The sequence below is a fragment of the Pteropus medius genome, unplaced genomic scaffold (genome assembly GCF_902729225.1).
Source record: "Pteropus medius unplaced genomic scaffold, Ma_sr-lr_union100, whole genome shotgun sequence".
Lineage (NCBI taxonomy): Eukaryota > Metazoa > Chordata > Mammalia > Chiroptera > Pteropodidae > Pteropus > Pteropus medius.
In genome coordinates, this window is record NW_024355489.1 from 25,596 (window position 1) to 31,595 (window position 6,000).

Below are 6,000 nucleotides of genomic sequence, written 5' to 3' on the forward strand. Positions count from 1 at the left end.
CAGGGAGCTAGCATCCCGCAGGTTTTTCCCAGTACGTTCGAACACCGAGAACAAGGTGTTTTATCCCCATCATCGCAAGGATTTCCTGAGAAATCGAGGTCCCCTTCCTTGAGGGAATGAGTCACTGGACAGGCACTCTTCCCTAAGTGGCTGGTGCGTTGGGACTCAGGCATGGCCGTACTCCCCAGAAAAGTCCCATTGCACAGCGGGGTTAAGAGCTCGCCCTGAGCTCCAGCCTCCTTGGCAAGGAGCTGACCTTCTGCCTGATTGTCGCTTGCCCTCCTGTGTGGAAAAATCCCCTGGCAGCTGTCCTGGGAGCACCGGGAGCAAGGAATTGGTCCCGGATCTCCCCCGTCCTTGGTCCCCGAGCTGTGGGTGGGCACAGGAATCGGGCTGGGCTGTGATGCCAAGGCATGTCCACAAGGCAGAGTCAGTATGCAGTATGCAGGGTGTGATGCCAAGGAACGTCCACAAGGCAGAATCAGAGGCAAAGCCATGTTTGCCCTGCACGGAGACAGACGTTCTGTCCAAAAGGGCCCCACAGACCCTCACCCAGTGTGGACGCATGAGAGTCACGGGCCCGGAGGCACTGTGCTGTGAACTGCTGGCGGGCCTGTGCCTGACGTTCTGCCTGCCTAGCAGCTTGAGCCACAGGACAACGTCGGGCCATCCAACCAGCTGGCGGGGAGGGGGAAGGGACCAGACTGGAGAGGTAAATGGGAGCATTAGGCCCATGCCAGAAACTAGAGCAGGCTTCTGAGATCCACACCTCCATCAGCCACATCCTAGCGGAACCTTCTCTACCCTCACACAGTCCTGTCGAAACACGTCTTCTTCTCCAGGGAACTGGTCTTCAGCTCAGGACAGAAGGGGACCTGACGGTGCTTTCGGAGGCCAAGTGGTAGGGTCGGGTCGAGTGTCAGACACTTGCTGACCTTGCCGCGTGGCTTCCTGCGGTCCGTGAATCATGGGGCCTGAGGCGTCAGGCATTAGGTCACCACGGAAGACAGCTGGAACCGCCTTGATTGTGGGGGAGACGCCCAGACCGGTGCAGGGCCAGGGCGCTGACCACATGCAGCTCCGTTTGGCGGAGACTTCCGCTGCTCCAAAGCCGAGCAAATCACGTGAACTCTCCACGCCTCGATTTCTTAACCTGCAACACGGGCACAGTAATAGTTCAAGTTCGGAGAGGTGGCGCGTGTATACGGGACGTGACCTGTGTGCAAAATGCATGCCCAAATTGAGTGCTGAGACGGCATGGCCAGTGCCGCCGCGTGTCTGAGACGTACCTTCCCCAGAGGGTGAAGATGCTGAAGCAGCGTACGCATTCCGATCCCGGTGTACACTGACTGCTGCGGTTTATCTTTCGTGCCGCGAATGTGTTATAGACGATGGACCGCCTCACACGGCAGGATTGCGCAAACATGGTCTAAGTTGTTCTCTCCCTGACTGGGGTGAGGCTCAGGCCTCCTGCACTGGGGCAGGGAGAATACATTGGGCTGTGGGAGTTGGCCCTGCGGGAGGCGCCCAGACCTCCTCCAGTCCCAATACTCACTTGGAACTCCACACTTCAGAGCTCTGGCAGGGAACTGTTGCCCCCGTGGTGTACTGAATACCAAGGGAAGCACCCTGCACCGGGCCCGGCCTGTGGCCTCCCACGTGCATGTTTCCTGGGGGGCTGGGGCCACATTCCGAATTCTCCCCGGCATGGCTTGGAATGGGAGGGTCTGCCCTCCACGTGGTTATTTCGGAGCCATCCTTGCTCACGCAACCTCTTTCAGGGTGTGAAACGCCTCGACTTACTCATTGCCAAGCCCAAACCTCATTTTCCCTATGATATTTCAACTACCTCTTTTGCATTTCCTCCGGAGAGCAGCCAGAAGAGGGATTATGTCCCCGAGGAGGTGATTTTGCCTGCATATTGAGTAGGAAGCTGCTCCTGGATGTTTGCGTAAGACCCTAAAACGTTAGGCAGCCTGGCTGTGTCTTTTCCCAGATCGACCCTAGTGATCCCCAGGCCTTGTGATGTCACTCAGTGCCGTCCTTTGACAGCCAGGAACAGCATCAGTGCTTCAATGACCCGGAAGATTCTGGTAGGCACAGGGGAGTGTGAGTGCCCACAGATAATGTCTGCAGCTACTAGAACCTTCTAAAGGAAAGACCACAGGGTAGGGAGAAATGCTTACTCAAGGGTCTCGGGATGGTCTGACTCCTGCCCTCATTTCAGGAGTGCTCCTTGAGCACCAACTGTGTGCCAGGCCGCATGGATGCAGGTAGGTGGCAGGTGGCTCCTGGGCCTCTTGAGCTGAGTCACAGAGGCCCAAGGAGACAGACCACCTGCCCAACTGCAAGTAGGCCTGGGGTGGGCGGAGCTGTGAGTCCACGGGGCTGGCGCCATGTGGTCTTCCTGGCCGAGCCCTAGCGTTGGGGTGCTTCTTTCCCTCTGGGTGATGCCAAAAGTCTTTGTGCAGAGGAAGGCACCATGACGCTTCTGTTCTGACAAGGCCACTTGGGAGACCTACCGTGCCAGGCTCCAGCTGGAGGCAGGCCCCACGTAGGGGCTGCTGTCTTTGACCTGACATGAAATGGGAGGCTGAATTAGACCTTGGCCTGGGGTGGACCCCTCAGTCCTCACTCCGAAGGTCCTCACGGCCCTGGCAGAGAATGCAGCTGTCTCAGGACAGATGCTAGACGGTCATCTGCAGCACCCGAGACCATAGGGGAGGGTCAGAGGAGAAACCCCCTTTCTCATGCTGTCTGTTCGGCAGACTGAGCTTTTGGAAGCCGTGTATTCCGAAGGTTTAGTTTTACTGAGGACCCTGAGCAGCAGCAGGGAGTCGGGGGTGTCCTGAGGCTGTGCAGTTATCTCCTTTGCAGTGCATCCCAAAGCCGCAAACAGCCCTGGCTCAGGCGAGTTACACCTGAGTGCTCTCCCCTGGAGCCCCAGCGCCTCTCCCCTTCTTTTGCTTGTTCCGTAGGACTTAGGGGACACCTCGGCACCTTCCTTTGTATGACTGCGAGTCCTCTATGATCATTCTATGGGCGAATGTGTCCCCCTTATCCCAGTGTCCCCGAAGAAGGCCCTGATACAAAGAACCCCTGTCCGGAAGACTGACACAAAGAATGTGAAATAAAGGAGTTATGTCGGGGTCGAATACAGTGTCGACTCAAGCATAGCCCCTCCAGGTACTCAGAAGATAGGAAGGGCCTCCTGCTCATCTGCCCCAAGGAACGCAATGAACAAAGGACTCTGTGGGCAATGCCTGCTCCCAAGGACGTTTCCGCTGTTCCCATGGGCACTGTATGCTTCTCGGACATTCCCACGGACATTATCTGCCTGCTCCGCTTGCGAAGGCGGTTGGTCTGTCATTCTCTAAACTGCTATCTGCTCCTGTAATTAAGCAGCAGAATTTGCTCCCCTTGCTGGGGCCGTCAGTTACTCCCCTGATGAGCTAGTTTTGCCAAGGAGCAAGGTCACGGGATGACGCAGCCGCCGATTCCACGACCGGACACCCAGTTTCTCTCGCCTGCACTCCAGGTGGCCTAGGAAACTAGCCTGGGCTGAAAGGACAAGCTAGATGGCCTTGGCCATGCCCACTCCCCTAGTTTCTGTGACTGCTGCTTTCCTTATATGATCGGGGCTCCCAAAGGTCCCGGGGAGTCGGGCTTTTGGAGCGAGAGCCAACCGTGTCTATGGGAGTTGCGACCCTCTAATGAACGCTGACTCTACTTAACCCGACTCCTGTGTCGGCCTTTCAGCTGGGAGCGGCGCAGGTCGCCTGAGCCCTGGACTCAGTTTCCCTCCTCTTTCGCCCCCACCACTAACACAGGGCCTTTCAGAGGAGAGGCTCAGTAAACTGAGCAGGGGTATTCTTCATTCGGGTCAAATGTCTCCAAGTTTCTGAAATGAACCAAGCAATCTCAGGTAGACATGCATGATTTAGTTCATAAAATGACAGGCGAAAGGGATAAACAGCAAGAATTAACAAAATTTTACTTCACTTCTCTAATTCTTGACTACCTCTATTGTACTGCTAAGTTCTTCCACATTTTCAAAGAAATCCTGTTCCAGTGCCATGTGATCTAGTTCAGGATCACAAGCTAGGATGGAAGGTGTCCCAACGCGTGTGACACAAAAGCAAAACTCTCACTCTTCCAGGGGTTAGTGCAAATACATGTATGGTCAAGGTCGTGCACAAATAGATTCTGAGGTTATTAAAGTTTTCTATTAAAAGGAACCGTTGAAAACTTCCTAAAGGAAACAAAAGGTCACTCTCTCAGTCATCACAGAAATTTAAAGATGTGACGGCCCGTATTCCCGCACCCGGCCCTCGCTAGCTAGAACGCTGACGGCTGTCTCCTCAAACACAGAGAGAACTGGCCTCGCTTCACGCCCAGCAGGAAAAGATACCGCATGTGGGCCTGAAACGTGCCTGGCTGCAACTGTGACTCAGGCTCCCACTTCCTCATCGCTGTCGACCTCTTCGGACGGGGATGGGAGGGAACTGGGGTCCCTTGTACAGACTTTGAGCAAATAATCCATGCCCTTCCACTTGCTGGATTCAGTGTGGGCCCTGGGACCCCGCAAGAACTCGTAGCGAGCAGGACAGCTGTTGGCAACCTGTCGGTACACCACATATTGATCCCGCACCCAAACATTGGTGATGAGCTCCCTGGGCTCCACATAGATGCCATGCACCCTGCCAGCATACACCTCCATGTCCCCCGGCGCTTCCCATATGTCCTCCTCGAGGGCACAGTCGCCCTCCAGGAGGATCAAGCCGAGCAGCATGACCAGGAGGCCGGTCTTGGGCATGCTGTTCCCATCGCTCACCATCCCATCGTAGGTGAGGCCCAGGGTGGTGACCGGGACATAGGAGTGGTCTCTGGCATCCACTTTCTTCACATCGATTCCAAAGACCGGCTGCAGGGTCTCAGAGGCTAGGCCGAAGATCACAGAGAAGTAGTCTCGGTACTCTGATGACCCAACTCAGTATTTCCGCCTTTGCGCTTGGCTCCTTGATGCGATACTTCAGGAGCAGGAAGACCACCAGGTCGGTTATCTTCAAATTTAAGGCGCCTTGGAGCGAGGACTCGGCATCTTCGGAGTCCTCGCCGCTGCTTGGCCCCTCCTCATCTTGGCCGCTCCTCATCTTGGCTGCTGGAGCCCTCATCTTCAGATTGGCTCCATGGAGCGGTAGCCGTAGCAGGGGGAGAAGGACAGGCACCCTCAGGGCTCTGGGGAGGGCTCTGTGTCGCAGCACCACCCACCTCCTCCAGGACGTCGGGGAACAGGACAGAGGGCGTGGAAGATATGGGTGAGGAGGACGGGAAGGCCACGGCCCCCTCCGTCACCTCATCTCTGAACAGCTGCGACTCCAGCAGGCCGTGCTTCTCTCTTGGGTCCTGATGGCCTTCCCCAAGCTTGGGGAGCTCATCCATTGGACCGAGAGGCGTGGTGACTGGTGTTAGGCTGCAACAAGAGTGTGGGCAGAAGGTGGGTGATAGGGACCCACGGGCCTGGGGGAGAGAATCACTGTCAGCGGCCTCGGCTGAGAAACGCACCCTAGGCGTCTCTGAAAAAGGTACCTTACTCGTGTTCTCTTGGGCCTCACAGGGATCTCACCTCGACAGCCTTGCCCGTAAGATCCTGAGGAGGAAGTGAGACAGCTCCTCAGGGTGCAGCCAGCACAGTCCGAGGACCAGACACTGACGGCGTGGTTGGGCGTCATGGGTGCCGTGAGCTCTTGTCTGTTCCACGCTCACTCAGCGTCCTCATCTGACCCTGGCAGGGCCTGATTAACCCCCTCTGCTGGCCTGAGACGAAACACGCAGAACAAGACCGCATACACCCGAGACTGCCCAGGAAATCAGGCGATGGCCCCACATCTGGCCAAACTTTCCCAGGGTCTAACAGGTTTCACCAGGGACACCACTGTGTCACCATACTCTATGAGTTCCATCTGTCCTGGGATGGGACGGTTCCACGCAGTCTTCATC

General features: G+C 56.4%; 1 pseudogene; it reads right to left on the bottom strand.

The window, feature by feature from the left end:
- Positions 1 to 4,450: 4,450 nt before the first annotated feature.
- Positions 4,451 to 5,732, bottom strand: LOC120599591 (melanoma-associated antigen 8-like; annotated as a pseudogene).
- Positions 5,733 to 6,000: the final 268 nt, after the last annotated feature.